General features: G+C 43.9%; 1 long non-coding RNA gene across 2 annotated transcripts in view; it reads right to left on the bottom strand.

Moving 5' to 3' along the window:
* The window catches only part of LOC307181249, a 489,006-nt gene that overhangs the window by 292,338 nt on the left and 181,151 nt on the right, over nucleotides 1-15,517 (bottom strand). The window contains exons 1-3 of one of the 2 annotated variants that reach the window (XR_013826224.1): nucleotides 12,055-12,114; nucleotides 8,896-8,981; nucleotides 1,007-1,084 (exon numbers count right to left, since the gene is read on the bottom strand). This is a non-coding gene — a long non-coding RNA (uncharacterized lncRNA). Of the gene's footprint in view, nucleotides 1-1,006; nucleotides 1,085-8,895; nucleotides 8,982-12,054; nucleotides 12,115-15,517 lie in introns of those variants that run through there. The other variant, XR_013826223.1, reaches the window with a different exon arrangement.

Genomic DNA, 15,517 nt, shown 5'->3' with positions numbered 1-15,517 from the left:
TGGAACCCAGAGTATGATCAACCATGTGAACGGGAGACGTGTTCAAATATGTCTCAGTTTTCCTCCCCTGGTACTCGGGTGCAACATTCCAGACGCTTTACTAACACTCTCCCGACTTGGAGAGTCAGTCCCTTTAACCTCCTGTTTGGCCCAGTTTGCAATTTCTGCGGAAGATGAACAGGAATAGCGAGAACCAATGAGAGGCTAGCTGGAGGTGTCTGGACGGGCAAATTTAACTCTCATTTCCCACCAGGAAGAGGAATTAACCAAAGGCTCAGCATGCCGGGCCGGAACCAGATTACAGCCTAAAGCCATCCTGCGGTGTTGCAGCCAGGTCACAAGAAAGCGAGTTGAAGAAAGGAGCTCAGGGGCACTGTAATTCACAAACCTGCAGAGTTATAAATGACAGCTATCGTCCAAAAATAGACCGAAGGAAGGCTGCCAAGAGGACTTGAAAGCGGGGCAGAATTGCAGGAAACCGATTTCAGGAGGTAGACTGGAATTGCATTGAAAGCATAGGAAAAGAGGCAGAACGTCCACAATGATGCACTTGGCCCAAAAGGGCGTATGCGTTTTTTCCTGAATATATTCAGGAAAAAACGCATACGCCCTTTTTGGCCAACCAAGCAAGCTTGCAAAGGAAATCTGCACTACAATGAAGTCTCACTTCCCCCCGGTCAAAAGGGCCATCTGAAAAATGTGTAAAATCCAGAAAGGCAGGACAGGCCATGGAGAACTGGGAGCCTTGTTATGCTGATGGGCGGGATGTAAATTGCTAACAGACACTCGGGAGAAGTGTATGGTGTTTCCTGAAACATCTAAAAAACAAAGCAACAGAACCTAAGGCACTTCCACTCTTGGTCCTATAGCTTAGGGAAATTAAAATCAAAAAGACACAGCCACCCCAAAGTTTGGGAAGCCTCTGTTTACAAGAACCTCGTTTACAGTACAAGTTCAACATCGCAGAAAGTGAAAAATGGATAAAGAAGTTGTGGTATTTACTTACAAAGCAATATCACTCAGCAATGAAATCTATGTCATCAGGCCCTTAGCATCACAATGAGTGGATTCAGGTATGATGATTCTAACTGAAATAAGTCACACAGAAAAAGAAACATCATAATATATCAGTAATACACGGAATGTAAACTTGGCTACACAGGAAATGAATTACAGAACAGAACAGGGTCTCAAATTTAGAAAACCAACTTATTCTTGCTTAAGGGTAAAGGTGCCTTGGGGTGCTGCATAAAACCAGAGATTGAAATGAGCACAGATAAAGTTCCTTAAGTCAAATATGGAATACACAAGAGCTACTCCTTGCTCAACGAAATGGACTCAACACCGCATATTAAACGCCTAAGAATGTACCTGACTAGTAAGTATCTTAAAACCTATGGATTGCTATGTCTCCGAAAGAGAATCAAGCATGTCTACAGGGGCATAAACGCAGCAGTGATAGGATTGGAGAGGTTCGGTGAGCAAATGAAGACCCTTTGAAATCATATTGCATGGTACCCATTACACGGGTCTCAACTCTCCAGGTTTAAGGTATTCTTCCTTCAGCTAAAACATGCATGTGGAACCCAAGTATGATCAACCGTGTGAACGGGAGACGTGTTCAAATATGTCTCAGTTTTCCTCCCCTGGTACTCGGGTGCAACATTCCAGACGCTTTACTAACACTCTCCCGACTTGGAGAGTCAGCGCCTTTAACCTCCTGTTTGGCCCAGTTTGCAATTTCTGCGGAAGATGAACAGGAATAGCGAGAATCAATGAGAGACTAGCTGGAGGTGTCTGGACGGGCAAATTTAACTCTCATTTCCCACCAGGAAGAGGAATTAACCAAAGGCTCAGTGTGCCGTGCCGGAACCAGATTAGGGCCTGAAGCCATCCTGCGGTGTTGCGGCCAGGTCACAAGAAAGCGAGTTGAAGAAAGGAGCTCAGGGGCACTGTAATTCACAAACCTGCAGAGTTATAAATGACAGCTATCGTCCAAAAATAGACTGAAGTAAGGCTGCCAAGAGGACTTGAAAGCGGGGCAGAATTGCAGGAAACCGATTTCAGGAGGTAGACTGGAATTGCATTGAAAGCATAGGAAAAGAGGCAGAACGTCCACAATGATGCACTTGGCCAAAAAGGGCGTATGCGTTTTTTCCTGAATATATTCAGGAAAAAACGCATATGCCTTTTTTGGCCAACCAAGCAAGCTTGCAAAGGAAATCTGCACTACAATGAAGTCTCACTTCCCCCCGGTCAAAAGGGCCATCTGAAAAAAGTGTAAAATCCAGAAAGGCAGGACAGGCCATGGAGAACTGGGAGCCTTGTTATGCTGATGGGCGGGATGTAAATTGCCAACAACCACTCGGGAGAAGTGTATGGTGTTTCCTGAAACATCTAAAAAACAAAGCAACAGAGCCTAGGGCACTTCCACTTATGGTCCTATAGCTTAGGGAAATTAAAATCAAAAAGACACAGCCACCCCAAAGTTAAGGACGCCTCCGTTTACAAGAACCTCGTTTACCGTACAAGTTCAATATCACAGAAAGTGAAAAATGGATAAAGAACTTGTGGTACTTACGTACAATGCAGTATCACTCAGCAATGAAATCTATGTCATCAGGCCCGTAGCAGCATAATGAGTGGATTCAGGTACGATGATTCTAACTGAAATAAGTCACACAGAAAAAGAAACATCATAAGATATCACTAATACACGGAATGTAAACTTGGCTACACAGGAACTGCATTCCAAAACAGAACAGGGTCTCAAATTTAGAAAACCAACTTATGCTTGCTTAAGGGGAAAGGTGAGTTGGGGTGCTGCATAAAACCAGAGATTGAAATGAGCGCAGATAAAGTTCCTTAAGCCAAATATGGAATAGACAAGAGCTACTCCTTGCTCAATGAAATGGACTCAACACCGCATATTAAACGCCTAAGAATGTACCTGACTAGTAAGTATCTTAAAACCTATGGATTGCTATGTCTCCGAAAGAGAATCAAGCATGTCTACAGGGGCATAAACGCAGCAGTGATAGGATTGGAGAGGTTCGGTGAGCAAATGAAGACCCTTTGAAGTCATATTGCATGGTACCCATTCCACGGATTTCAACTACCCAGGTTTTAGGTATTCTTCCTTCAGCTAAAACATGCATGTGGAACCCAGAGTATGATCAACCATGTGATCGGGAGACGTGTTCAAATATGTCTCAGTTTTCCTTCCCTGGTACTCGGGTGCAACATTCCAGACGCTTTACTAACACTCTCCCCACTTGGAGAGTCAGCGCCTTTAACCTCCTGTTTGGCACAGTTTGCAATTTCTGCGGAAGATGAACAGGAATAGTGAGAACAAATGAGAGGCTAGCTGGAGGTGTCTAGACGGGCAAATTTAACTCTCATTTCCCAACAGGAAGAGGAAATAACCAAAGGCTCAGCGTGCCGTACCGGAACCAGATAGGGCCTGAAGCCATCCTGCGGTGTTGCGGCCAGCTCAAAAGACACCGAGTTGAAGAAAGGAGCTCAGGGGCACTGTAATTCACAAACCTGCAGAGTTATAAATGACAGCTATCGTCCAAAAATATACTGAAGTAAGGCTGCCAAGAGGACTTGAAAGCGGGGCAGAATTGCAGGAAACCGATTTCAGGAGGTAGACTGGAATTGCATTGAAAGCATAGGAAAAGAGGCAGAACGTCCACAATGATGCACTTGGCCAAAAAGGGCGTATGCGTTTTTTCCTGAATATATTCAGGAAAAAACGCATACGCCCTTTTTGGCCAACCAAGCAAGCTTGCAAAGGAAATCTGCACTACAATGAAGTCTCACTTCCCCCCGGTCAAAAGGGCCATCTGAAAAAAGTGTAAAATCCAGAAAGGCAGGACAGGCCATGGAGAACTGGGAGCCTTGTTATGCTGATGGGCGGGATGTAAATTGCCAACAACCACTCGGGAGAAGTGTATGGTGTTTCCTGAAACATCTAAAAAACAAAGCAACAGAGCCTAGGGCGCTTCCACTTATGGTCCTATAGCTTAGGGAAATTAAAATCAAAAAGACACAGCCACCCCAAAGTTAAGGACGCCTCCGTTTACAAGAACCTCGTTTACCGTACAAGTTCAATATCACAGAAAGTGAAAAATGGATAAAGAACTTGTGGTACTTACGTACAATGCAGTATCACTCAGCAATGAAATCTATGTCATCAGGCCCGTAGCAGCATAATGAGTGGATTCAGGTACGATGATTCTAACTGAAATAAGTCACACAGAAAAAGAAACATCATAAGATATCACTAATACACGGAATGTAAACTTGGCTACACAGGAACTGCATTCCAAAACAGAACAGGGTCTCAAATTTAGAAAACCAACTTATGCTTGCTTAAGGGGAAAGGTGAGTTGGGGTGCTGCATAAAACCAGAGATTGAAATGAGCGCAGATAAAGTTCCTTAAGCCAAATATGGAATAGACAAGAGCTACTCCTTGCTCAATGAAATGGACTCAACACCGCATATTAAACGCCTAAGAATGTACCTGACTAGTAAGTATCTTAAAACCTATGGATTGCTATGTCTCCGAAAGAGAATCAAGCATGTCTACAGGGGCATAAACGCAGCAGTGATAGGATTGGAGAGGTTCGGTGAGCAAATGAAGACCCTTTGAAGTCATATTGCATGGTACCCATTCCACGGATTTCAACTACCCAGGTTTTAGGTATTCTTCCTTCAGCTAAAACATGCATGTGGAACCCAGAGTATGATCAACCATGTGATCGGGAGACGTGTTCAAATATGTCTCAGTTTTCCTTCCCTGGTACTCGGGTGCAACATTCCAGACGCTTTACTAACACTCTCCCCACTTGGAGAGTCAGCGCCTTTAACCTCCTGTTTGGCACAGTTTGCAATTTCTGTGGAAGATGAACAGGAATAGTGAGAACAAATGAGAGGCTAGCTGGAGGTGTCTAGACGGGCAAATTTAACTCTCATTTCCCAACAGGAAGAGGAAATAACCAAAGGCTCAGCGTGCCGTACCGGAACCAGATAGGGCCTGAAGCCATCCTGCGGTGTTGCGGCCAGGTCAAAAGACACCGAGTTGAAGAAAGGAGCTCAGGGGCACTGTAATTCACAAACCTGCAGAGTTATAAATGACAGCTATCGTCCAAAAATATACTGAAGTAAGGCTGCCAAGAGGACTTGAAAGCGGGGCAGAATTGCAGGAAACCGATTTCAGGAGGTAGACTGGAATTGCATTGAAAGCATAGGAAAAGAGGCAGAACGTCCACAATGATGCACTTGGCCAAAAAGGGCGTATGCGTTTTTTCCTGAATATATTCAGGAAAAAACGCATACGCCCTTTTTGGCCAACCAAGCAAGCTTGCAAAGGAAATCTGCACTACAATGAAGTCTCACTTCCCCCCGGTCAAAAGGGCCATCTGAAAAAAGTGTAAAATCCAGAAAGGCAGGACAGGCCATGGAGAACTGGGAGCCTTGTTATGCTGATGGGCGGGATGTAAATTGCCAAAAGACACTGGGGAGAAGTGTATGGTGTTTCCTGAAACATCTAAAAAACAAAGCAACAGAGCCTAGGGCACTTCCACTTATGGTCCTATAGCTTAGGGAAATTAAAATCAAAAAGACACAGCCACCCCAAAATTTGGGACGCCTCTGTTTACAAGAACATCGTTTACCGTACAAGTTCAATATCACAGAAAGTGAAAAATGGATAAAGAACTTGTGGTATTTACGTACAATGCAGTATCACTCAGCAATGAAATCTATGTCATCAGGCCCGTAGCAGCATAATGAGTGGATTCAGGTACGATGATTCTAACTGAAATAAGTCACACAGAAAAAGAAACATCATAAGATATCAGTAATACACAGAATGTAAACTTGGCTACACAGGAACTGAATTACAGAACAGAACAGGGTCTCAAATTTAGAAAACCAACTTATGCTTGCTTAAGGGGAAAGGTGAGTTGGGGTGCTGCATAAAACCAGAGATCGAAATGAGCACAAAGTTCCTTAAGCCAAATATGGAATAGACAAGTTCTACTCCTTGCTCAATGAAATGGACTCAACACCGCATATTAAACGCCTAAGGATGTACCTGACTAGTAAGTATCTTAAAACCTATGGATTGCTATGTCTCCGAAAGAGAATCAAGCATGTCTACAGGGGCATAAACGCAGCAGTGATAGGACTGGAGAGGTTCGGTGAGCAAATGAAGACCCTTTGAAGTCATATTGCATGGTACCCATTACACGGGTCTCAACTCTCCAGGTTTAAGGTATTCTTCCTTCAGCTAAATCATGCATGTGGAACCCAGAGTATGATCAACCGTGTGATCGGGAGACGTGTTCAAATATGTCTCAGTTTTCCTCCCCTGGTACTCGGGTGCAACATTCCAGACGCTTTACTAACACTCTCCCCACTTGGAGAGTCAGTCCCTTTAACCTCCTGTTTGGCTCAGTTTGCATTTTCTGCGGAAGATGAACAGGAATAGCGAGAACCAATGAGAGGCTAGCTGGAGGTGTCTGGACGGGCAAATTTAACTCTCATTTCCCACCAGGAAGAGGAATTAACCAAAGGCTCAGCGTGCCGTGCCGGAACCAGATTAGGGCCTGAAGCCATCCTGCGGTGTTGCGGCCAGCTCACAAGAAAGCAAGTTGAAGAAAGGAGCTCAGGGGCACTGTAATTCACAAACCTGCAGAGTTATAAATGACAGCTATCGTCCAAAAATAGACTGAAGTAAGGCTGCCAAGAGGACTTGAAAGCAGGGCAGAATTGCAGGAAACCGATTTCAGGAGGTAGACTGGAATTGCATTGAAAGCATAGGAAAAGAGGCCGAACGTCCACAATGATGCACTTGGCCAAAAAGGGCGTATGCGTTTTTTCCTGAATATATTCAGGAAAAAACGCATACGCCCTTTTTGGCCAACCAAGCAAGCTTGCAAAGGAAATCTGCACTACAATGAAGTCTCACTTCCCCCCGGTCAAAAGGGCCCTCTGAAAAAAGTGTAAAATCCAGAAAGGCAGGACAGGCCATGGAGAACTGGGAGCCTTGTTATGCTGATGGGCGGGATGTAAATTGCCAACAACCACTCAGGAGAAGTGTATGGTGTTTCCTGAAACATCTAAAAAACAAAGCAACAGAGCCTAGGGCACTTCCGCTTATGGTCCTATAGCTTAGGGAATTTAAAATCAAAAAGACACAGCCACCCCAAAGTTTGGAACGGCTCTGTGTACAAGAACCTCGTTTACAGTACAAGTTCAACATCGCAGAAAGTGAAAAATGGATAAAGAAGTTGTGGTATTTACTTACAAAGCAATATCACTCAGCAATGAAATCTGTGTCATCAGGCCCTTAGCAGCACAATGAGTGGATTCAGGTATGATGATTCTAACTGAAATAAGTCACACAGAAAAAGAAACATCATAAGATATCAGTAATACACGGAATGTAAACTTGGCTACACAGGAACTGAATTACAGAACAGAACAGGGACTCAAATTTAGAAAACCAACTTATGCTTGCTTAAGGGTAAAGGTGAGTAGGGGTGCTGCATAAAACCAGAGATTGAAATGAGCACAGATAAAGTTCCTTAAGCCAAATATGGAAGAGACAAGAGCTACTCCTTGCTCAAAGAAATGGACTCAACACCGCATATTAAACGCCTAAGAATGTACCTGACTAGTAAGTATCTTAAAACCTATGGATTGCTATGTCTCCAAAAGAGAATCAAGCGTGTGTACAGGGGCATAAACGCAGCAGTGATAGGATTGGAGAGGTTCGGTGAGCAAATGAAGACCCTTTGAAGTCATATTGCATGGTACCCATTCCACGGGTTTCAACTATCCAGTTTTAAGGTATTATTCCTTCATGTAAAACATGCATGTGGAACCTAGAGTATGATCAACCATGTGATCGGGAGACGTGTTCAAATATGTCTCAGTTTTCGTACCCTGGTACTCGGGTGCAACATTCCAGACGCTTTACTAACACTCTCCCCACTTGTAGAGTCAGTCCCTTTAACTTCCTGTTTGGCCCAGTTTGCAATTTCTGTGGAAGATGAACAGGAATAGCGAGAACCAATGAAAGACTAGCTGGAGGTGTCTGGATGGGCAAATTTAACTCTCATTTCCCACCAGGAAGAGGAATTAACCAAAGGCTCAGCGTGCCGTGCCGGAACCAGATTAGGGCCTGAAGACATCCTGCGGTGTTGCGGCCAGGTCACAAGAAAGCGAGGTGAAGAAAGGAGCCCAGGGGCACTGTAATTCACAAACCTGCAGAGTTATAAATGACAGCTATCGTCCAAAAATAGACTGAAGTAAGGCTGCCAAGAGGACTTGAAAGCGGGGCAGAATTGCAGGAAACCGATTTCAGGAGGTAGACTGGAATTGCATTGAAAGCATAGGAAAAGAGGCAGAACGTCCACAATGATGCACTTGGCCAAAAAAGGCGTATGCGTTTTTTCCTGAATATATTCAGGAAAAAACGCATACGCGCTTTTTGGCCAACCAAGCAAGCTTGCAAAGGAAATCTGCACTACAATGAAGTCTCACTTTCCCCCGGTCAAAAGGGCCATCTGAAAAAAGTGTAAAATCCAGAAAGGCAGGACAGGCCATGGAGAACTGGAAGCCTTGTTATGCTGATGGGCGGGATGTAAATTGCCAACAGACACTCGGGAGAAGTGTATGGTGTTTCCTGAAACATCTAAAAAACAAAGCAACAGAGCCTAGGGCACTTCCACTTACGGTCCTATAGCTTAGGGAATTTAAAATCAAAAAGACACAGCCACCCCAAAGTTTGGAACGGCTCTGTTTACAAGAACCTCGTTTACAGTACAAGTTCAACATCGCAGAAATTGAAAAATGGATAAAGAAGTTGTGGTATTTACTTAAAAAACAATATCACTCAGCAATGAAATCTGTGTCATCAGGCCCTTAGCAGCACAATGAGTGGATTCAGGTATGATGATTCTAACTGAAATAAGTCACACAGAAAAAGAAACATCATAAGATATCAGTAATACACGGAATGTAAACTTGGCTACACAGGAACTGAATTACAGAACAGAACAGGGTCTCAAATTTATAAAACCAACTTATGCTTGCTTAAGGGGAAAGGTGAGTTGGGGTGCTGCATAAAACCAGAGATTGAAATGAGCACAGATAAAGTTCCTTAAGCCAAATATGGAATAGACAAGAGCTACTCCTTGCTCAACGAAATGAACTCAACACCGCATATTAAACGCCTAAGAATGTACCTGACTAGTATCTTAAAACCTATGGATTGCTATGTCTCCGAAACAGAATCAAGCATGTGTACAGGGGCATAAACGCAGCAGTGATAGGATTGGAGAGGTTCGGTGAGCAAATGAAGACCCTTTGAAGTCATATTGCATGGTACCCATTGCACGGGTTTCAACTACCCAGGTTTTAGGTATTCTTTCTTCAGCTAAAACATGCATGTGGAACCCAAGTATGATCAACCATGTGAACGGGAGACGTGTTCAAATATGTCTCAGTTTTCTTCCCCTGGTACTCGGGTGCAACATTCCAGACGCTTTACTAACACTCTCCCCACTTGGAGAGTCAGTCCCTTTAACCTCCTGTTTGGCCCAGTTTGCAATTTCTGTGGAAGATGAACAAGAATAGCGAGAACCAATGAGAGGCTAGCTGGAGGTGTCTGGATGGGCAAATTTAACTCTCATTTCCCACCAGGAAGAGGAATTAACCAAAGGCTCAGCGTGCCGTGCCGGAACCAGATTAGGGCCTGAAGCCATCCTGCGGTGTTGCGGCCAGGTCACAAGAAAGCGAGTTGAAGAAAGGAGCTCAGGGGCACTGTAATTCACAAACCTGCAGAGTTATAAATGACAGCTATCGTCCAAAAATAGACTGAAGTAAGGCTGCCAAGAGGACTTGAAAGCGGGGCAGAATTGCAGGAAACCGATTTCAGGAGGTAGACTGGAATTGCATTGAAAGCATAGGAAAAGAGGAAGAACGTCCACAATGATGCACTTGGCCAAAAAGGGCGTATGCGTTTTTTCCTGAATATATTCAGGAAAAAACGCATACGCACTTTTTGGCCAACCAAGCAAGCTTGCAAAGGAAATCTGCACTACAATGAAGTCTCACTTCCCCCCGGTCAAAAGGGCCATCTGAAAAAAGTGTAAACTCCAGAAAGGCAGGACAGGCCATGGAGAACTGGGAGCCTTGTTATGCTGATGGGCGGGATGTAAATTGCCAACAGACACCCAGGAGAAGTGTATGGTGTTTCCTGAAACATCTAAAAAACAAAGCATCAGAGCCTAGGGCACTTCCACTTATGGTCCTATAGCTTAGGGAAATTAAAATCTAAATGACACAGCCACCCCAAAGTTTGGGACGCCTCCGTTTACAAGAACCTCGTTTACCGTACAAGTTCAATATCACAGAAAGTGAAAAATGGATAAAGAACTTGTGATACTTACGTACAATGCAGTATCACTCAGCAATGAAATCTATGTCATCAGGCCCGTAGCAGCATAATGAGTGGATTCAGGTATGATGATTCTAACTCAAATAAGTCACACAGAAAAAGAAACATCATAAGATATCAGTAATACACGGAATGTAAACTTGGCTACACAAGAACTGCATTCCAAAACAGAACAGGGTCTCAAATTTAGAAAACCAACTTATGCTTGCTTAAGGGGAAAGGTGAGTTGGGGTGCTGCATAAAACCAGAGATTGAAATGAGCACAGATAAAGTTCCTTAAGCCAAATATGGAATAGACAAGAGCTACTCCTTGCTCAACGAAATGGACTCAAAACCCCATATTAAACGCCTAAGAATGTACCTGACTAGTAAGTATCTTAAAACCTATGGATTGCTATGTCTCCAAAAGAGAATCAAGCATGTGTACAGGGGCATAAACGCAGCAGTGATAGGATTGGAGAGGTTCGGTGAGCAAATGAAGACCCCTTGAAGTCATATTGCATGGTACCCATTACACGCGTCTTAACTCTCCAGGTTTAAGGTATTCTTCCTTCAGCTAAAACATGCATGTGGAACCCAGAGTATGATCAACCATGTGAACGGGAGACGTGTTCAAATATGTCTCAGTTTTCCTCCCCTGGTACTCGGGTGCAACATTCCAGACGCTTTACTAACACTCTCCCCACTTGGAGAGTCAGTCCCTTTAACCTCCTGTTTGGCCCAGTTTGCAATTTCTGCGGAAGATGAACAGGAATAGCGAGAACCAATGAGAGACTACCTGGAGGTGTCTGGACGGGCAAATTTAACTCTCATTTCCCACCAGGAAGAGGAATTAACCAAAGGCTCAGCATGCCGTGCCGGAACCAGATTAGGGCCTGAAGCCATCCTGCGGTCTTGCGGCCAGGTCACAAGAAAGCGAGTTGAAGAAAGGAGCTCAGGGGCACTGTAATTCACAAACCTGCAGAGTTATAAATGACAGCTATCGTCCAAAAATAGACTGAAGGAAGGCTGCCAAGAGGACTTGAAAGCGGGACAGAATTGCAGGAAACCGATTTCAGGAGGTAGACTGGAATTGCATTGAAAGCATAGGAAAAGAGGCAGAACGTCCACAATGATGCACTTGGCCAAAAAGGGCGTATGCGTTTTTTCCTGAATATATTCAGGAAAAAACGCATACGCCCTTTTTGGCCAACCAAGCAAGCTTGCAAAGGAAATCTGCACTACAATGAAGTCTCACTTCCCCCTGGTCAAAAGGGCCATCTGAAAAAAGTGTAAAATCCAGAAAGGCAGGACAGGCCATGGAGAACTGGGAGCCTTGTTATGCTGAAGGGCGGGATGTAAATTGCCAACAAACACTCGGGAGAAGTGTATGGTGTTTCCTGAAACAACTAAAAAACAAAGCAACAGAGCCTAGGGCACTTCCACTTATGGTCCTATAGCTTAGGGAATTTAAAATCAAAAAGACACAGCCACCCCAAAGTTTCGAACGGCTCTGTTTACAAGAACCTCGTTTACAGTACAAGTTCAACATCGCAGAAAGTGAAAAATGGAGAAAGAAGTTGTGGTATTTACTTACAAAGCAATATCACTCAGCAATGAAATCTGTGTCACAAGGCCCTTAGCAGCACAATGAGTGGATTCAGGTATGATGATTCTAACTGAAATAAGTCACACAGAAAAAGAAACATCATAAGATATCAGTAATACACGGAATGTAAACTTGGCTACAGAGGAACTGAATTACAGAACAGAACAGGGTCTCAAATTTAGAAAACCAACTTATGCTTGCTTAAGGGGAAAGGTGAGTTGGGGTGCTGCATAAAACCAGAGATTGAAATGAGCACAGATAAAGTTCCTTAAGCCAAATATGGAATAGACAAGAGCTACACCTTGCTCAACGAAATGGACTCAACACCGCATATTAAACGCCTAAGAATGTACCTGACTAGTAAGTATCTTAAAACCTATGGATTGCTATGTGTCCGAAAGAGAATCAAGCATGTGTACAGGGGCATAAACGCAGCAGTGATAGGATTGGAGAGGTTCGGTGAGCAAATGAAGACCCTTTGAAGTCATATTGCATGGTACCCATTACACGGGTCTTAACTCTCCAGGTTTAAGGTATTCTTCCTTCAGCTAAAACATGCATGTGGAACCTAGAGTATGATCAACCATGTGAACGGGAGACGTGTTCAAATATGTCTCAGTTTTCGTACACTGGTACTCGGGTGCAACATTCCAGACGCTTTACTAACACTCTCCCGACTTGGAGAGTCAGTCCTTTTAACCTCCTGTTTGGCCCAGTTTGCAATTTCTGCGGAAGATGAACAGGAATAGCGAGAACCAATGAGAGGCTAGCTGGAGGTGTCTGGACGGGCAAATTTAACTCTCATTTCCCACCAGGAAGAGGAATTAACCAAAGGCTCAGCATGCCGGTCCGGAACCCGATTAGGGCCTGAAGCCATCCTGCGGTGTAGCGGCCAGCTCAAAAGAAAGCGAGTTGAAGAAAGGAGCTCAGGGGCACTGTAATTCACAAACCTGCAGAGTTATAAATGACAGCTATCGTCCAAAAATAGACTGAAGGAAGGCTGCCAAGAGGACTTGAAAGCGGGGCAGAATTGCAGGAAACCGATTTCAGGAGGTAGACTGGAATTGCATTGAAAGCATAGGAAAAGAGGCAGAACGTCCACAATGATGCACTTGGCCAAAAAGGGCGTATGCGTTTTTTCCTGAATATATTCAGGAAAAAACGCATACGCCCTTTTTGGCCAACCAAGCAAGCTTGCAAAGGAAATCTGCACTACAATGAAGTCTCACTTCCCCCCCGGTCAAAAGGGCCATCTGAAAAAAGTGTAAAATCCAGAAAGGCAACAGGCCATTGAGAACTGGGAGCCTTGTTATGCTGATGGGCGGGATGTAAATTGCCAACAGACACTCAGGAGAAGTGTATGGTGTTTCCTGAAACATCTAAAAAACAAAGCAACAGAGCCTAGGGCACTTCCACTTATGGTCCTATAGCTTCGGGAAATTAAAATCAAAAAGACACAGCCACCCCAAAGTTTGGGACGCCTCTGTTTACAAGAACCTCATTTACCGCACAAGTTCAATATCACAGAAAGTGAAAAATGGATAAAGAAGTTGTGGTATTTACTTACAAAGCAATATCACTCAGCAATGAAATCTGTGTCATCAGGCCCTTAGCAGCACAATGAGTGGATTCAGGTATGATGATTCTAACTGAAATAAGTCACACAGAAAAAGAAACATCATAAGATATCAGTAATACACGGAATGTAAACTTGGCTACACAGGAACTGAATTACAGAACAGAACAGGGTCTCAAATTTAGAAAACCAAGTTATGCTTGCTTAAGGGGAAAGGTGAGTTGGGGTGCTGCATAAAACCAGAGATTGAAATGAGCACAGATAAAGTTCCTTAAGCCAAATATGGAATAGACAAGAGCTACTCCTTGCTCAACGAAATGGACTCAACACCCCATATTAAACGCCTAAGAATGTACCTGACTAGTAAGTATCTTAAAACCTATGGATTGCTATGTCTCCGAAAGAGAATCAAGCATGTGTACAGGGGCATAAATGCAGCAGTGATAGGATTGGAGAGGTTCGGTGAGCATATGAAGACCCTTTGAAGTCATATTGCATGGTACCCATTACAAGGGTCTCAACTCTCCAGGTTTAAGGTATTCTTCCTTCAGCTAAAACATGCATGTGGAACCCAGAGTATGATCAACCATGTGAACGGGAGACGTGTTCAAATATGTCTCAGTTTTCCTCCCCTGGTACTCGGGTGCAACATTCCAGACGCTTTACTAACACTCTCCCGACTTGGAGAGTCAGTCCCTTTAACCTCCTGTTTGGCCCAGTTTGCAATTTCTGCGGAAGATGAACAGGAATAGCGAGAACCAATGAGAGGCTAGCTGGAGGTGTCTGGACGGGCAAATTTAACTCTCATTTCCCACCAGGAAGAGGAATTAACCAAAGGCTCAGCATGCCGGGCCGGAACCAGATTAGGGCCTGAAGCCATCCTGCGGTGTTGCGGCCAGGTCACAAGAAAGCGAGTTGAAGAAAGGAGCTCAGGGGCACTGTAATTCACAAACCTGCAGAGTTATAAATGACAGCTATCGTCCAAAAATAGACTGAAGTAAGGCTGCCAAGAGGACTTGAAAGCGGGGCAGAATTGCAGGAAACCGATTTCAGGAGGTAGACTGGAATTGCATTGAAAGCATAGGAAAAGAGGCAGAACGTCCACAATGATGCACTTGGCCAAAAAGGGCGTATGCGTTTTTTCCTGAATATATTCAGGAAAAAACGCATACGCCCTTTTTGGCCAACCAAGCAAGCTTGCAAAGGAAATCTGCACTACAATGAAGTCTCACTTCCCCCCGGTCAAAAGGGCCATCTGAAAAAAGTGTAAAATCCAGAAAGGCAGGACAGGCCATGGAGAACTGGGAGCCTTGTTATGCTGATGGGCGGGATGTAAATTGCCAACAGACACTCAGGAGAAGTGTATGGTGTTTCCTGAAACATCTAAAAAACAAAGCAACAGAACTTAGGGCACTTCCACTCTTGGTCCTATAGCTTAGGGAAATTAAAATCAAAAAGACACAGCCACCCCAAAGTTTGGAACGGCTCTGTTTACAAGAACCTCGTTTACAGTACAAGTTCAACATCGCAGAAAGTGAAAAATGGATAAAGAAGTTGTGGTATTTACTTACCAAGCAATATCACTCAGCAATGAAATCTGTGTCATCAGGCCCTTAGCAGCACAATGAGTGGATTCAGGTATGATGATTCTAACTGAAATAAGTCACACAGAAAAAGAAACATCATAAGATATCAGTAATACACGGAATGTAAACTTGGCTACACAGGAACTGAATTACAGAACAGAACAGGGTCTCAAATTTAGAAAACCAACTTATTCTTGCTTAAGGGGAAAGGTGAGTTGGGGTGCTGCATAAAACCAGAGATTGAAATGAGCACAGATAAAGTTCCTTAAGCCAAATATGGAATAGACAA

This window comes from Stenella coeruleoalba (genome assembly GCF_951394435.1).
Source record: "Stenella coeruleoalba genome assembly, contig: scaffold_93, whole genome shotgun sequence".
Taxonomy (NCBI): Eukaryota; Metazoa; Chordata; class Mammalia; order Artiodactyla; family Delphinidae; genus Stenella; species Stenella coeruleoalba.
The sequence above is the reverse complement of the archived record's forward strand: the minus strand, read 5'-3'. Positions and strand labels throughout refer to the sequence as shown.